Source organism: Eubalaena glacialis, chromosome 15, assembly GCF_028564815.1.
Source record: "Eubalaena glacialis isolate mEubGla1 chromosome 15, mEubGla1.1.hap2.+ XY, whole genome shotgun sequence".
Taxonomy (NCBI): domain Eukaryota; kingdom Metazoa; phylum Chordata; class Mammalia; order Artiodactyla; family Balaenidae; genus Eubalaena; species Eubalaena glacialis.
Window position 1 is genome coordinate 48,626,918 of NC_083730.1, and position 18,787 is coordinate 48,645,704.

The 18,787-nt window shown below is 36.4% G+C and overlaps 1 non-coding gene across 1 annotated transcript; it reads right to left on the reverse strand.

Moving 5' to 3' along the window:
• Window positions 1-18,190: 18,190 nt before the first annotated feature.
• Window positions 18,191-18,295, reverse strand: LOC133076055 (U6 spliceosomal RNA). Its single transcript, XR_009697471.1, has one exon. It is a non-coding gene; the product is annotated as a U6 spliceosomal RNA (small nuclear RNA).
• Window positions 18,296-18,787: the final 492 nt, after the last annotated feature.

Consider the following 18,787-nt stretch of genomic DNA (forward strand, 5'->3'; position numbering starts at 1 on the left):
GTCATCACAGTCCTAGGAGCTGTCTTGTTTTATATCATCCCTTTACCGGTGACGTCATTGGGCATGCGCAGTGCTATTTCAGCTGCAATCTCATGTCTTCCCCCATTCTGTATTTGATGTGTCTGAATTTCTTCATGATCTCAAGTAGTCAGCAGCAGGACCTGTCACACAAACAGTGAAACTGTGTATATTTGGGTGAATATCACAGTGGCCCATTATTAGTCCAGTGACAGAGACGTATGACGAATTTTTCTGAAATGACATTTGAGATGACAGGGGATGAAAATCCCCAAATCAGAGACTATAGTTCTCAGGGTCTCCAGAGCAGTTTGTTGTCAGTAAAACTGGCTGTGTGCAAAGATGCTGCAACATGGACAGCCCCCAAATCAATTCATCATCGCAGGCCATGAAACTCACTTGCGGCAAAATCAATACAGAATTTCAGGCTCCCTGATAACCAGAGAGAATTTTATTTACTCTTTTACTTTGCAAATGTTACCTTTAAATCCAATGAGAAAAACTGTATGTCAAACTTTTCTATAAAGTTGAGCTACAACTTTAAATAGTGTCCAAATACTATTTTATTTTATTATTATTTAAAAATTTTTATTGGAGTATAGTTGATTTACAATGTTGTGTTAGATTCAGGTACAGCAAAGTGAATCAATTATACATATACATATATATGCTTTTTTTTAAGATTCTTTTCCATATAGGCCATTACAGAGTGTCGAGTAGAGTTCCCTGTGCTATACAGTAGGTTCTTATTTGTTTATATATAGTAGTGTGTATATGTCAATCCCAATCTCCCAATTTATCTCTCCCCCCCTTATCCCCTGGTAACCATAAGTTTGTTTTCTACATCTGTGTCTCTACTAAAGAAGAAACCTAGAATGTTTTCAGGGCCTAGGAACTCACTATTTCAGTCTGATGTTTTGATAGAGAAATAAAGATAGGTTCATAATGATAAATAAAACAATCCTGATAGGTTAAAAATTGTACAGTTCCAAAATGGAAAAAGTCTGAAAAGTAGCATTTATATAAAAATGAAAATATTGTAATCTTATTTCACAATCATGAAATTCAAATATTTTAACCACTGCAAAATAGTTATTATATAAAGAATAAGGAAAATGTGGTATGGGAAGTTCTGATTTCTGTGAGAAGACTGTCATTATAATATTTTGGTTAAATAATAACAAAAACTAATGATATCCACTTTGAGTCAACATTTACTTTGCCAGGCACTGTGCAAAGGGCTGTATGTACATTTATAAATTAATCTTTATAGTAACCAATGAGGTAGATACACTTAATATTCTCATTTTACAAAAGAAGTAATTGAAGGACAACAAAAGTAAGTAATGGCAAAAGGATGTAAAGCTAGTAGGTAATTGAGCTAAAATAGGAACCATGAAGCCTAACTCTAGAGTATGTGCTTGTAAACACTACAGAATAATCACAAAATTCAAAAGGAAACCATTTTTCTTCCCCAGTCAACTGTAAGACTTTTGTGGCTAAACCCAAGGATTTGGGGGAAATTACCTGTAAGATGGCCAGATCTTCTTCTAATGGCATTTGATGTCATTATTAAAAATACTGCTGTAGCCATAATCATACTATGTGTTAGCTCTGTGAACTCCTTGAAATTGCTCAAGTGGTAATGAAATTAATGAGAGCATTCTCCAAAGAAAGCATTTGTATCTAGGATACTCACCTATCATCAACTTAGTTGATTCCAGAAAAACTCCAAGCCATTCTCATCTAAGCCTAGGTATCTTAAACTTCCCAAAATTAATTCCAGTGGAAATTAGCTATAAAAAAAAAACCAAAACAGAAAGAAAATACCAATTTGCTTTAATTTTAGAAACCTTGACAATGATACACACACACACACACACACACACACACATTGAATCTAAATTCTAGGGTTGATCTGGCAATGCTACATAAGTTACATTCCTCAAATTAATCTAACATTGATTTACTATTCTATTACTGCCCCCTTTCATTTTGAAGCTTACAATGTAATTGTACTTGTTTACTAAATTAAAAACAGTTCTCACAGAGGCAATGTTTAGAAAACGGATGGATTGCAATCATACAAAAAACAGTTCAAATTTATTCTGGCACTCCCTACAGAAGGAATGAAGAACACAACATAAAATGCATACTATTCTATGTAAAAACAGATCAACACACATCCCATAAGACATCAGCCTGGATTTTGTGGTCAGAGAATTTCCATAAAGTTACCTTTGCCATCCTGAGAAGTGTTTTAGGAATACTAGAAGAATGGTGTATCAGTTTCCTAACTGGACATATCACCATACTCAGAGGTCTAGCTTTCTGCCTAATATTACTCTGAATTTTGTCAGAATTCAAGCACTGGATGTTGGTCCATTAAAAAAAAAAAAAGATGTTTTAAATACAGCTTGCTAGGAACATGTGGAGACAAAAGAACACTACAAAATGGCAATCAAATTTCTATTTCTTGTTTTATAGAACAAGGTTATAGCTGAGTGGAATTTAAAATCCTAAAGTCAGTAATGTATTTACTTTGAACAGGTTTGAGGAGCAGAAAATTTACAAACTTGCTGCTATTTAGATTCCCAATTCTTTTAGGACAAAATTCAGCCAGTTATTTTTGTTTTTCAATAAAAAAGTTGAAAGTTCATGTACAGTACTTACATAGAATGAATTCACTAGGTTATGACTTCTTTCAGTATGGATGTAGACAACAGGGTTCTGAAAAACATAAGGAAACATTTCATATGAGAGAATCCCAGTCTGTTATTGAGAACCTAGATAAAAAATACATACATTTTGTATTTATAATTACAGTATATATTTTTAATATCTTAATATATATATAGTAGAATAATTGAATAAAAGAAAGAGTACCATTACCTCACCCTACTAATAAATGTATGCAGCTGTACACCGGTGTTTATTTGCTTTCTTTCTTCCTAGAACATAAGTCAAGTGTTCTTTACAGCTCATCTACAGATCCCCACTGGTAAGGCAGCATGAAGACTGCCTCTGTTATTTCATTTCAGAATTTCTTCCTGCAGGGATATGCAGGTACAAGCTGGGGATCATGTATGCAATATCTTCCTCCTCACATCTACCTAGGATGGCTTTAACTCTCTTCAGGGAGAATTTATTTACTTTTTCCCAGTAAGGGGGCCCACTTCTCTTGCCCATATTCATAGATTACTGTTAAAGATTAAACTTGGTACAGTGAAATATTAGCATGGTTTCAATTTCTGTATTGCTATGATTGAGACTGGTCCAAAATTGGACCAAGGAACAAGGTAGATTGTACAGTTTAAAGGATTCTTGAGAATCTATATGACATCAAATTCTAACCACAAGAACCAATCATTTTATTCAAAGTGCTGAGAATTGAATTAACACCAGAAAGCTATAGAAAATATATTCCTACATATATAGGAACTAGCTATGCAAGTTCTTTAACATGTTTCATATGTAGGATAAGACAAGCAACTGTTTATATAAAATTCGAGTGGGGTTTTAGTTGATTGAGAGTTAATTAGTTTCAAGTTATTTTGATGTGACAACCAAAGCCAAAATTTTTAAAATTAAAGTTATTATTTATGAAGTTATTTAATATATGCATTTTATTTCTTTCATAAAACAAATAGTAATAGAAAATTTACTAAGAACAGAAAGTTTGCTAGGCATTGAGTATACAGTAGTAAACATGGTAGATATTTTTACTGCCCTTGTGGAGTTTATAGGTTAGCAAGAAAGACAAACAAATAGGATATTGCAATGCTAAATAAGTTTTAAGACAAAGAAGCACATAGGTTATAAAAACTCCATGCTATAGGAACTGGCATAGTTAGGGAGGAAAGAAAGAAAGAAAGAAAGAGAGAAAGAGAGAGAGAGAGGGAGAGAGGGAGAGAGGGAGAGAGGGAGGGAGGGAGGAAGGAAGGAAGAAAGAAGGAAAGAAAAGAAAGAAAGGAAGGAAGAAAGGAGGAAAGAAAGCAAGAGAGAGGAAGGAAGGAAGAGAAAGAAAGAAAGGAGAAAGGAAGGAGGAAGGAAGGAAGAAAGCAAGAAAGCTAAAGATTGAGAAGGAGTCAAGAGTAATCTAAGAACGGAAGGAAAAAGGAATGATCTATGAAGTAGTAACAGCTATTTAAGACCAAGAAGCAAGAGAGAGCATGACATATTCAAGAAACTAAAAGAAGGCAGTATAGGGGGAATACAGAGTGTGAAGGTGAAGTTAAAGGATCGGGAAGAAGGGAGAAGTATTAGTAGCAAGAATGCATAAACAAACTTGAGAATGTTTAGCTTTATCTGAGCAGTAACAGGAAGCTTGTTAAAACTGTTTAAACACAGGTTTAAACCTGTGTAGTAAGATGATCATCATGTTTTGTAAAGATCATATTAGACCTAGATATAGGCTGAAAGACTCTTTAAGAATCTGAGATTCCCATTTGGGAAGGGAATATGTAAATTTTGATCTGAGCACGATAAGAAAAGTTTAAAGCTGAGATCCAAGAAAGAGATTCCATCCCTAAAATAACAAAAAATAATAATAATTCCATTCACTCTCTCTAGGAACTTGTCTCTGCCCCAGACTCCATGAGGGGAAAAGAAATTTAACAAAACTGAACTTATGCCAGAACCAGGAATAAGTTCCAAATTTACACAAGGGCGTGGAACTAAAATCCTGAAATGGTAACTTAGGTTTTAAACAGATTCCAGGTCAGTGAAAACCCTGGATTATGACAAGAATAAAAAAAAAAAATCACTCTGTAACTAAAAAAAAAAAAAAAAAAAAATCTAATGAAGCTAAAAATTAACGCAAAAGGAAAAAGTTAAAATTACACAACAAAAATATCCAAAGTGAGAGTCAGCATGCATAAGAGTGTATAGGTTTAGATTCCCAGCAATTTCATATAGGACATTCTAAAAAAGATTACACAATATGTATATTTGAAGTGACTGAAGAGATGAAAGAAGGATTAGAAAACTTAAAGACATTTTTTTATTACCTATTACATCTTACATTTGGACACATAGCATCAAGCTGTTTTATGGACCTTCCTGCTCAGAAGAATCTTACCATATTAGGGAACTAAAGTTAAAACAAAAACTAAATTTCTTTAATCTTTGCCTTTCCCTGGACTAATCCCAAAACAGCCAGTGATGATGATTCTGACAGTAGTCAATGAAAAGTCTCAGGATTTACATTATTACATCAACTTTCTCAGGGTTTCACATTGATAGCAAATTTACTCTATCAGGGACAATCCCAATTGCTTTGAAAGCACATTAACATTGAAATCCTTAGAAGTGAATTGATTGCAAATCTAATCTAAAATAGTTAATTTAAAACACATTCAACAGATAGTGAACGTGTTTGGCTTCAGCACCCTGGCAAAGGATGAGAAAATAAAAAAGAGGAAGAAAGACTTGTTCTTAGGCAACCTGCTGGTTCCTTCAGATTTTTGCTGTTAAACCATTATCAGCTCAACACAGTCCACAGATTCTAATCATGAGTCCCCTGACAAATCAGGAGGAATGTGGCCTGATCTACCTTTATAGATATAAAGCTATTTCCACCTCATCTTCAAATATAGCCTGGGGGCTAACTGTTTGGTAGAGGTAACAAGATACAGTAAGTCCCCTACATACAAACGAGTTCCGTTCCGAGAGCGCGTTCGTAAGGCCAATTTGTTCATAAGTCCGACAGAGTTAGCCTAGGTACCCAACTAACACAAGCAGCTTTATAGTACTGTACTGTAAGAGGTTTATAGTACTTCTCACATAAATAATGCATAAAAAACAAACAAACACAAAAAATAAAACATTTTTAATCTTACAGTACAGTACCTTGAAAAGTAGAGTAGTACAGTATAACAGCTGGCATACAGGGGCTGGCATCGAGTGAACAGGCAAGAAGAGTTACTGACTAGAGGAGGGAGAGGAGGTGGGAGATGGTAGAGATGAAGGATTGTCACAGTAGGAGATGGACAAGCTGCAATTTCAGTCACGCCTGAAATTGATGGAATGCAGGTTCCCTTCTTTAAAAGTTCTCAAGTTGAAGGTTCGTATGTAGGGGACTTACTACTTTCAAAGTTTAGTGTTTCAAAAATTTGTCACAATAACCAAAAATAAATAAAAGTGACAGTACAGTGCTGCCTACCTTCCTCTGCAAAAGCCTCAATTGGCAAATGTCTCAACCAGGCACATAACAATCAGTGGTTGCTCATTTAATTAGTACTAGTGTAGACTTTTAGTGGGAAATTTACACAATGGTGAAATTTCACAATGATTTTCCTGCTAACTCTAACTTTTTACTTTTGGTTGATTTCTTAGTTTAGAGAGCCTTTTGAACCAACTATAATTCCTTCATAATTTGGCAGAACATGGAAGGAGGACATCTAATAAAACACCTTTGCCTAATCCCTGGAGGTGAGGACACAAGGGTAAGACACAGGGGTAGGGAGAGGAGAGGTCTCCCAGTATTCTGCTGGAAAGGAGATTTGATTATGAAGACATCTTTATATTCAAAGTATTGTCAGTAACCACAAGCTATTGCTAAATTGGTAGAGAGTATCATCAACAATGTTATTACAGAGGCTTATCTTTTCACTTTTACATTGTGTTGATTTTCTTCATCCTCTGAGTGCGTGTGAGCAGATAATCTTGGGTGAATTCCAAGGAATGCATTGAAAGATAAACTGAAAATACATGTGGGATCCATATTTGAAAGTCCTTGAGGGCCATGTTAAGGCATTTGACCTAGATTTCATAAGCATGGGGATCAGGATTTAGGGAAAATATTAAAGCATGTTTACAGTTATGGCTTAAGAAGAGCGGTTTGTCAGATTGGAACAGAAGCAGTGCTAAACATAGGAAAATATCTAGGCAGCTACCACAAAACACAAGATGAGAAGTAATAGGTCAGAGCTTTACTTCTGAACTCTTGCACCTTCAGCAAATCTCTTCCCAGGAGCTCCCATTTCTAAAAAACAGTAACACCCGGATATAACATTCACACCGGAGGTTCTCACTCTTAAGTGTGTACAAGATCATCCTGGGATCTTTTGAAAAAGACATATTCAGGATCTTTCCATCAGAAATTTGAATCAAGAATTCTAGGCTAGGACTCATGGAGGTTTCAACAATTCCCCAAGCAATTTTGATGTCAGTGACACTGGGATCATAATCTGAAAAAATCGTGCTTTAAAGAGTCTAAGGGTTTTCAAAAAAATTCCTCGGGTTCATCCTCTTCCGTATAGGAAGCCTTCCAAAAATAACCAATTGCAAAAAGTTCTCAATGATGGAAGTTCAGATCTACTCTAGTTTAAAGGAACGTGAAGTTATGCTAATATGAACAAATTGTTAACCATTACATATAATAAACAAGTAAGAAAATATGCATAAATTGCAAATGTTTGGCATTATATATAACATTTATATACATATAAATTCCACTTAGAATTTGCTTGTTCTAAATAGAAAAACAGATTTTCTTTTCTTTTCTCTTTTTTTAAATTTTTTCTTTCTTTTCTTTTTTAATTCTTCTATCAGGAACACATAGAAAAACATAAAGCCTTGATGTAAGTTGTAAATAGATGGTGTATGCTTGGCAAAAAAACCAATGAATGCTTTTTGTAATTAATTTTAAAGCAATTCTAACATGAAATGTCCCTGGTACCCCATTGAATCTTTTTTTTTTAAACATTTTTATTGGAGTATAATTGCTTTACAATGGTGTGTTAGTTCCTGCTGTATCACAGAGTGAATCAGCTATACATATATATATATATATATATATATATATATATATATATATATATATATATATATATATCCCCATATCCCCTCCCTCTTGCATCTCCCTCCCACCTTGCCTATCCCACCCCTCTAGGTGGTAACAAAGCACTGAGCTGATCTCCCTGTGCTATGTGGCTGCTTCCCACTAGCTATCTATTATATACTTGGTAGTGTATATATGTCCATGCCACTCTCTCACTTCAACCCAGCTTACCATTCCCCCTCCCCTTGTCCTCAAATCCATTCTCTACGTTTGCATCTTTATTCCTGTCCTACCCCTAGGTTCTTCAGAACCTTTTTTTTTTTTTTTAGATTCCATATATATGTGTTAGCATACAGTATTTGTTTTTATCTTTCTGACTTACTTCACTCTGCATGACAGACTCTAGGTCCATCCACCACACTACAAATAACTCAATTTCATTTTTTTTTATGGCTGAGTAATATTGCACTGTATATATGTGCCACATCTTCTTTATCCATTCATCTGTCAACGGACACTTAGGTTGCTTCCATGTCCTGGCTATTGTAGATAGAGCTGCAATGAACATTGTGGTACATGACTCTTTTTGAATTAGGGTATTCTCAGTGTATATGTGCAGTAGTGGGATTGCTGGGTCATATGGTAGTTCTATTTTTAGTTTTTTAAGGAACCTCCATACTGTTCTCCATAGTGGCTGTATCAATTTACATTCCCACCAACAGTGCAAGAGGGTTCCCTTTTCTCCACACCCTCTCCAGCATTTATTGTTTGTAGATTTTTTGATGATGGCCATTCTGACTGGTGTGAGGTGATATCTCATTGCAGTTTTGATTTGCATTTCTCTAATGATTAGTGAAGTTGAGCATCCTTTCATGTTTTTTGTTGGCAGTCTGTATATCTTCGTAGGAGAAATGTCTGTTTCGGTCTTCTGCCCATTTTTGAATTGGGTTGTTTGTTTTTTTGATATTGAGCTGCATGAGCTGCTTGTACATTTTGGAGATTAATCTTTTGTCAGTTGCTTCTTTTGCAAATATTTTCTCCCATTCTGAGGGTTGTCTTTTTGTCTTGTTAATGGTTTCCTTTGTTGTGCAAAAGCTTTTAAGTGTCATTAGGTCCCATTTGTTTATTTGTGTTTTTATTTCCATTTCTCTAGGAGGTGGGTCAAAAAGGATCTTGCTGTGATTTATGTCATAGAGTGTTCTGCCTATGTTTTCCTCTAAGAGTTTGATAGTGTCTGGCCTTACATTTAGGTGTTTAATCTATTTTGAGTTTATTTTTGTGTATGGTGTTAGGAAGTGTTCTAATTTCATTCTTTTACATGTAGCTAACCAGTTTTCCCAGCACCACTTATTCAAGAGGATGTCTTTTCTCCATTGTATATTCTTGCCTCCTTTATCAAAGATAAGGTGACCATATGTGCGTGGGTTTATCTCTGGGCTTTCTATCCTGTTCCATTGATCTATATTTATGTTTTTGTGCCAGTACCATTCTGTCTTGATTACTGTAGCTTTGTAGTATAGTCTGAGGTCCAGGAGCCTGATACCTCCAGCTCCGTTTTTCTGTCTCAAGATTGCTTTTGCTATTCGGGGTCTTTTGTGTTTCCATACAAATTGTGAAATTTTTTGTTCAAATTCTGTGAAAAATGCCATTGGTAGTTTGACAGGGATTGCATTGAATCTGTAGATTGCTTTGGGTAGTATAGTCATTTTCACAATGTTGATTCTTCCAATCCAAGAACATGGTATATCTCTCCATCTGTTGGTATCATCTTTAATTTCTTTCATCAGTGTCTTATAGTTTCTGCATACAGGTCTTTTGTCTCCTTAGGTAGGAATATTCCTAGGTATTTTATTCTTTTTGTTGCAGTGGTAAATGGAACTGTTTCCTTAATTTCTCTTTCATATTTTTCATCATTACTGTATAGGAATGCAAGAGATTTCTGTGCCTTAATTTTGTATCCTGCTACTTTACCAAATCCATTGATTAGCTCTAGTAGTTTTCTGGTAGCATCTTCAGGATTCTCTATGTATAGTATCATGTCATCTGCAAACAATGACAGCTTTACTTCTTCTTTTCCGATTTGGATTCCTTTTATTTCTATTTCTTCTCTGACTGCTGTGGCTAAAACTTCCAAAACTATGTTGAATAACAGTGGGCAACCCTGTCTTGTTCCTGACCTTAGTGGAAATGGTTTCAGTTTTTCACCATTGAGAATGATGTTGGCTGTGGGTTTGTCATATATGGCCTTTGTTATGTTGAGGTAAGTTCCCTCTATGCCTACTTTCTGCAGGGCTTTTATCATAAATGGGTGTTGAATTTTGTTGAAAGCTTTTTCTGCATCTATTGAGATGATCATATGGTTTTTCTCCTTCAATTTGTTAATATGGTTTATCACATTGATTGATTTGTGTATATTGAAGAATTCTTGCATTCCTTGAATAAACCCCACTTCATCATGGTGTATGATCCTTTTAATGTGCTGTTGGATTCTGTTTGCTAGTATTTTGATGACGATTTTTGCATCTATGTTCATCAGTGATATTGGCCTGTAGTTTTCTTTTTTTGTGACATCTTTGTCTGGTTTTGGTATCAGGGTGATGGTGGCCTCGTAGAATGAGTTTGGGAGTGTTCTTCCCTCTGCTATATTTTGGAAGAGTTTGAGAAGGATAGGTGTTAGCTCTTCTCTAAATGTTTGATAGAATTCACCTAAGAAATCATCTGATCCTGGGCTTTGTTTGTTGGAAGATTTTTAATCACAGTCTCAATTTCAGTGCTTGTGATTGGTCTGTTTATATTTTCTATTTCTTCCTGCTTCAGGCTTTGAAGGTTGTGCTTTTCTAAGAATTTGTCCATTTCTTCCAGGTTGTCCATTTTATTGGCATATAGTTGTTTGTAGTAATCTCTCATAATCCTTTGTATTTCTGCAGTGTCAGTTGTTACTTCTCCTTTTTCATTTCTAATTCTGTTGATTTGAGTCTTTTCCCTTTTTCCTTGATGAGTCTGGCTAATGGTTTATCAATTTTGTTTATCTTCTCAAAGAACCAGCTTTTAGTTCTATTGATCTTGGCTATTGTTTCCTTCATTTCTTTTTCATTTATTTCTGATCTGATCTTTATGATTTCTTTCCTTATGCTATCTTTGCATTTTTTTTGTTCTCCTTTCTCTAATTGCCTTCAGTGTAAGGTTAGCTTGTTTATTTGAGATTTCTCTTGTTTCTTGAAGTAGGATTGTATTGCTATGAACTTCCCTCTTACAACTGCTTTTGCTGCATCCCATAGGTTTTGGGTCGTCATGTTTTCATTGTCATTTGTTTCTAGATATTTCTTGATTTCCTCTTTGATTTCTTCAGTGATCTCTTGGTTGTTTAGTAGTGTATTGATTAGCCTCCATGTGGTTGCATTTTTTACAGATCTTTTCCTGTAATTGATATCTTGTCTTGTAGTGTTGTGGTCAGAAAAAATACTTGGGACGATTTCAATTTTCTTAAATTTACCAAGGCTTGATTTGTGACCCAAGATATGATCTATCCTGGAGAATGTTCCATGAGCACTTGAGAAGAAAGTGTATTCTGTTGTTTTTGGATGGAATGTCCTATAAATATCAAAAAGTCCATCTTGTTTAATGTGTCATTTAAAGCTTGTGTTTCCTTATTTATTTTCATTTTGGATGATCTGTCCATTGGTGAAAGTGGGGTGTTAAGGTCCCCTACTATGATTGTGTTACTGTCAATTTCCCCTTTTATGGCTGTTAGCGTTTGCCTTATGTATTGAGGTGCTCCTATGTTGGGTGCATAAATATTTACAATTGTTATATCTTCATCTTGCATTGATCCCTTGATCATTATGTAGTGTCCTTCTTTATCTCTTGTAATAGTCTTTATTTTAAATACTATTCTGTGTGATATGAGAATTGTTACTGCAGCTTTCTTTTGATTTGCATTTGCATGGAATATCTTTTTCCATCCCACCACATTCAGTCTGTACGTTTCCCTACGTCTGAAGTGGGTCTCTTGGAGGCAGCATATATATGGGTCTTGTTTTTGTATCCATTCAGCAAGCCTGTGTCTTTTGGTTTGAGCTTTTAATCCATTCACGTTTAAGGTAATTATCGATATGTATGTTCCTATTACCATTTTCTTAATTTTTTTGTGTTTGTTTTTGTAGGTACTTTTCTTCTCTTGTGTTTCCCACTTAGAGAAGTTCCTTTAGCATTTGTTGTACAGCTGATTTGGTGGTGCTGAATTCTCTTAGCTTTTGTTTGTCTGTAAAGCTTTTGATTTCTCCATCGAATCTGAATGAGATCCTTGCCGGGTAGAGTACTCTTGGTTGTAGGTTCTTCCTTTTCATCACTTTAAGTATATCATGCCACTCCCTTCTGGCTTGTAGAGTTTCTGCTGAAAGATCAGCTCTTAACCTTATGGGGATTCCCTTGTATGTTATTTGTTGCTTTTCCCTTGCTGCTTTTAATATTTTTTCTTTGTATTTAATTTTTGATAGTTTGATTAATATGTGTCTTGGCATGTTTCTCCTTGGATTTATCCTGTACAGGACTCTCTGTGCTTCCTGGACTTTATTATTTCCTTTCCCATATTAGCGAAGTTTTCAACTATAATCTCTTGAAATATTTTCTCAGTCCTTTTCTTTTTCTCTTCTTCTTCTGGGACCCCTATAATTCGAATGGTGGTGCATTTAATGTTGGCCCAGAGCTCTCTGAGACTGTCCTCTTTTCATTCTTTTTTCTTTATTCTGCTCTGTGGTAGTTATTTCCACTATTTTATCTTCCAGGTCGCTTATCCTTTCTTCTGCCTCAGTTGTTCTGCTATTGATTCTTTCTAGAGAATTTTTAATTTCATTTACTGTGTTGTTCATCATTGTTTGTTTGCTCTTTAGTTCTTCTAGGTCCTTGTTAAACGTTTCTTGTATTTTCTCCATTCTGTTTCCAAGATTTTGGATCATCTTTACTATCATTACTCTGAATTATTTTTCAGGTAGACTGCCTATTTCCTCTTCGTTTGTTTCATCTGATGGGTTTTTAACTTGCTCCTTCATCTGCTGTGTGTTTCTATGTCTTGTCATTTTACTTAACTTACTGTGTTTGGGGTCTCCTTTTCACAGGCTGTAGGTTCGTAGTTCCCATTGTTTTTGGTGTCTGCCCCCAGTGGGTAAGGTTGTTTCAGTGCGTTGTGTAGGCTTCCTGTTGGAGGGGACAGGTGCCTGTGTTCTGATTGATGTGGCTGGATCTTGTCTTTCTGGTGGGCAGGACCACGTCTGGTGGTGTGTTTTGGGGTGTCTGTGAAGTTATTATAATTTTAGGCAGCCTCTTTGCTATTGGGTTGGGTTGTGTTCCTGTCTTGCTAGTTGTTTGGCTTGCGGTGTCCAGCACTGGAGCTTGCTGGTCGTTGAGTGGAGCTGAGTCTTAGCGTTGAGATGGAGATCTCTGGGAGATCTCTTGCTGATTGATGTCACGCGGGGCCAGGAGGTCTCTGGTGGACCAATGTCCTGAACTCGGCTCTGCCACCTCAGACACTCAGGCCTGACACCTGGTGGGAGCACCAAGACCCTGTCAGCCACATGGCTCAGAATAAGAAGGAAAGAAAGAAAGAGAGAAAGAGAGAGAGAGAGAGGAGAAAGAAAGAAAGAAAGAAAGAAAGAAAGAAAGAAAGAAAGAAAGAAAGAAAGAAAGAAAGAAAGAAAGAAAGAAAGAAAGAAAGAAAGAAAGAAAGAAAGAAAGAAAGAAAGAAAGAAAGAAAGAAAGAAAGAAAGAAAGAGAGAGAAAGAAAATAAATGAAATTATTAAAATAAAAAAAATTTTTTTAATATTATTAAAATATAAAAAGTAATTTTAAAAAAAGAAGAGAGCAACCAAACTAATAAGCAAATCCACCAATGATAACAAGCCCTAAAAACTATACTAAAAAATACGGACAGACGGAACCCTAGGACAAGTGGTAAAAGCAAACCTATACAGACAAAATCACACAAAGAAGCATACATATACACACTGACAAAAGAGAAAACAGGAAAAAAAATGTATATGTATATTTTTTAAAATTGTAGAGAGCAACAAAATCAATAAACAAATCTACCAATGATATTAAGCTTTAAATACTAAGCTAAGATAAACATATAAATCAGAAACTAGTCAGTCGCATACAGCATACCCCAAGTCTACAGTTGCTCCCAAAGTCCACCGCCTCAACTTTGGGATGGTTCATTGTCTATTCAGGTATTCCACAGATGCAGGGTACATCAAGTTGATTGTGGAGAATTAATCTGCTGCTCCTGAGGCTTCCTGGAGAGATTTCCCTTTCTGTTCTTTGTTCACACAGCTCCTGGGGGTCAGCTTTGGATTTGGCCCCACCTCTGTGTTTAGGTCTCCTGAGGGTGTCTGTTCTTTGCTCAGGCAGGACGGGGTTAAAGGAGCAGCTTTTTAGGGGGCTCTGGCTCACTCAGGCCAGGGGAAGGAAGGGGTATGGAATGCGGGGCGAGCCTGCGGTGGCAGAGGCCAGCGTAATGTTGCAACAGCCTGAGGTGTGCTGTGTGTTCTTCTGGGGAAGTTGTCCCTGGATCACGGGACCCTGGCAGTGGTGGGCTGCACAGGCTCCCGGGAGGGGAGGTGTGGATAGTGACCTGTGCTTGTACACAGGCTTCTTGGTGGCTGCAGTAGCAGCGTTAGCGTTTCATGCCCGTCTCTGGTGTCTGTGCTGATAGCCGCAGCTTGCGCCCGTCTCTGGAGCTCGTTTAGGTGGTGCTCTGAACCCCCTCTCCTCACACACCCCGAAACAATGGTCTCTTGCCTCTTAGGCAGTTCCAGACTTTTTCCCTGACTCCCTCCCGGCTAGCTGTGGTGCACTAGCCCCCTTCAGGCTGTGTTCATGCAGCCAACCCCAGTCCTCTCCCTGGGGTCTGACCTCCGAAGCCCGAACCCCAGCTCCCAGCCCCCACCTGCCGCCTCGGGTGAGCTGACAAGCCTCTCAGGCTGGTGAGTGCTGATTGGCACTTATCCTCTGTGTGGGAATCTCTCCGCTTTGCCCTCCACACCCCTGTTGCTGCGCTCTCCTCTGTGGTTCTGAAGCTCCCCCCCACCCACCCACCCCCTATCTCCACCAGTGAATGGGCTTCCTAGTGTGTGGAAACTTTTCCTCCTTCACAGCTCCCTCCCAGAGGTGCAGGTCCCGTCCCTATTCTTTTGTCTCTGTTTTTCCTTTTTTCTTTTGCCCGACCTAGGTACGTGGGGAGTTTCTTGCCTTTTGGAAAGTCTGAAGTCTTCTTCCAGCGTTCAGTAGGTGTCTGTAGGAGTTGTTCCACATGTAGATGTATTTTTGATGTATTTGTGGGGAGGAAAGTGATCTCCACATCTTACTCCTCCACCATCTTGAAGGTCCTCTACCCCATTGAATCTTGAATGGCCCCATGTAATTCGCAAAAACCATGTGTATTAGTGCTCAGGCTGGATTCCTACCTACTCAACTTCTGGTTGCTTTGCTTTCTTCAGCCTACACCTTCAACTTTTTTTGTAGGAATGTCCTTGGGCTGCCAAAGCTGCTTTGCCCACAAGCACAGGGAGCAAGAGGTACCTGGAAATTTATGTCCCTCCACTATAGCCCTTTGCCGGTGACTGACTGGTATGGAATTGTGAAATTCCAGCTCCCTTGACTGAACTTGGGACAAATTCTGGGGCTTGATGTACACCCCAGAGTTTCTCTGAGGAATCAAGCTGAGACTGGGACTTTGTACTTTCCCCTCTCCCATGTGAGTTTCTTCTGGGAGTACTTTCTTACTAAATAACATGTAGCTGATTCTTCATCTCAGGGTGTGAGTCTAGGAAACCCAGCGTAAGGCACGATGTTAACCACACTTCCAACTAATTACCCTTCCAGGAGGAAAACAACAAATAAAAACACAAGTGAAACACAATACAATGTAAACTTTACAAGTGTAAACACAATAAATAAAAACACATTTTGGTGTTTTATTGTAAACAAAGAAGTCTTAGAAAAGTCTCTGGTCTTACATGGAAAGGGCAAGGATTTATTAATGAAGTTTAAATAGGAATGTATGTTATTATACCTACTTACCTCCAGATTTTTCTCACCAGATTAAAAATCCTCCCATTATTCACTCCTACGTTTTAATATTAAACACAGACATTGTTGTGTTGCTTACAGTTCAAGACCAGTATTTCCTAAAGCAGGATCTGTGAAATGCTGGTACTTGAGGCTAATTGTAGGTAGTATGTGAAAAGAAAAAATGTTGGGTAAATGATCCCAATATACAAAGCATTTGAGAAATGCTAGTTTAAACAAAGTAAAACAGGCTATTTGATTTAGGGTATTTCAAACATTTAATATAATAAAGCTCATTGGAAATGTTCGATAAAGTGCTAGCCTTTATTTAAGCCTTACTTACATATCTTATTCAATAATCAAACTATTTTTCCGTATCTTTTCATAGCTTTAGTGAGGTATAATTGACATATAATAAAATGTACATATGTATACACCCATAAAATCATTGCCACAATCAATTTAATGAACCTATCCATTACCCCCAAAAGTTTCCTTGTACCCCTTTATAATATATTCCTCCCAGCCCTTCTGCCTGTGATTCTTCTTTCTGATACTATTGATTAATCTGAATTTTCTCAAATTTTGTAAAAATAGAATCATATGGTAGATAATCTTTTGTGTTTGGCTTCTTTCACTCAGCATAATTGTTTAGAGACTCAACCATGTTTATATGTGTATCAATAGTCCCTTCCTGTTTATTACTGTATAATATTTAATTGTATGAATATACCACAAATATTTACTCACATGTTGATGATCATTTGGGTACTTTCCAGTTTTAGGTTATTTTTAAAAAGCTGTTTTGTGTATAAGTTTTTATATGGACATTTACTTTCATGTCTCATGAATGGAGTGAAATAGATAGGTAACAGTAGGTGTATATTTAATATTCTAAGAAATTGCCAAACTATTTTCCAAAATAATTGTAACATTTTACAGGAGGAAAATGTGAGAGTTCTAATTGTCCTACAACCTTGCAAATACTCAGTATCATCAGTCTGTTTAATTTTAGACATTATAGTAAGTGTACAGTGGTATATCACTGTGATCTTAATTTGCATGTATCTAGTGACATACTATTCAGCATCTTTCCATGTGCTCACTTGCCATTCATACGTCTTATTTCATAAAGTATATGCTCAAATCTTCTGCTGTTTTTTTATTGTACTTTTTGTTATCTTATTGAGTTTTAAACATTCTTTATATATCCTGGATGAAAGTCCTTTGTCAGATATATCATTTGAATATATTTCCTCTGTCTGCAGTTTGTCTTCTTATTCTCTGAAAAGTGTCTTTGGAAGAACAGAAATCCTTAATTATGATAAAGTCCTATTCATCAATTTGTTTCTTTCATTGATTCTGCTTTTGGTGTTATAGCTAAGAAACCTTTGTCTAAACCAGTGGTTCTCAACCAAGGTCAATGTTCTACCCACAGGACATTTTGCAATGTTTGGAGAAACTTAATTGTCACAATAGGAGGTGGGTAAGGAGAGACACTACTGACATTTACTGGGTAGAGCCCAAGGATGGTACTAAATATCCTATGATGCACTGGACAGCTCCCCTCCCCCTCCCCACAAAGAATTATACATTTCAGTAGTGAGAAAGTGGAGAAACTCTGGCCTAATTCTAAGTCATAAAGATCTTATGTTTTCTTCTACAAATTTCATACTTTTAGTTTTTACATTTATATCTATGATCCATTTTGATTTATTCTTGTTTATCTTGAGAGGTATGGCTCATATTTTTGCACATGAATATCCAAGTTTTTGCGACACTACTAATTAAAATGACTATGCTTTCTTCACTGAATTATCTATGCACATTTGTTGAAAATCAGTTGGCCATATGTGTGATGGTCTATCTCTGAACTCTACTCTATTTCTTTGATCTATTTGGTTATCTGGACACAATGTCTTAATTACTGAAGGTTTACAGTAAGTCTTGAAGTTAGTAGTTTACATTTCTCTTTTCAAAGTTGTTTAGCTATTTATCCCCAAGTAGTTCATATTTCTTAATGCTAGTGTACATGGGTATTATTTATATTATTTATTGTGACAAAATATACATAACATAAAATTTACCATTTTAAGCATTTTGAAGTGTGCAAGTCAGTGTCATTAAAGTACATTCACATTGTGGTGCAACCATCACCACTCCAACTATAGAATGTTTTTTATCTTCCCAAACTGAAAGTCTGTATCCATTAAACAATAACTTCTCCCTCCCTCCAGCCCCGAGAAACCACCATTTTACCTTCTGTCTCTATAGATTTGACTCCTCTAGGTACCTCATATAAATGGAATCAGAGTATTTGTCCTTACAAATAAAGATGCTTCAGGAATTCACATGTCATCCTTGTGCAGGGGCCATGCTAATCATCTCTGCATTGTTCCAATTTTATTGTATGTATTGATGAAGTAAGCATTATTTTTTATTTCAACTTCTGATTTTATTCATTTCTAGTATATAGAAATACAGTTCTTTTCATTTATTGATCTTGTATCCTCTAACCTTGCTAAGCTCAACCAATCACACAGATAAAATTACAATTACAAGAATTTTATTAAAGTGGAGACTGACATTTAGAAGGCTGAAGAACAGGGCATACTAGTAAATTTGACCCTATCCGAGCCTCCGAGTCACACCTAATTTGTAGGAGTCAGGGAATAGATTCACAGAAACAGCTTGTTGGATGGAGCTGAGGAAAACATGGAGATTCATAGATTCCACGTTGCCTCCTAGAGAGAGGAACACTACTTTATCTGTCTTTGAGCTGCTAATGTACACTTAAAGAGTTTGTTTCTAAAATGGAAAAATTCTCTGCTCCAAAACTATTTCTCTCTGCCAAAAGCCAAACATTTTCCAGCAAATTTAATGTTTAACATTAAAAAAGAGATGTTACAATGTATCTAAAT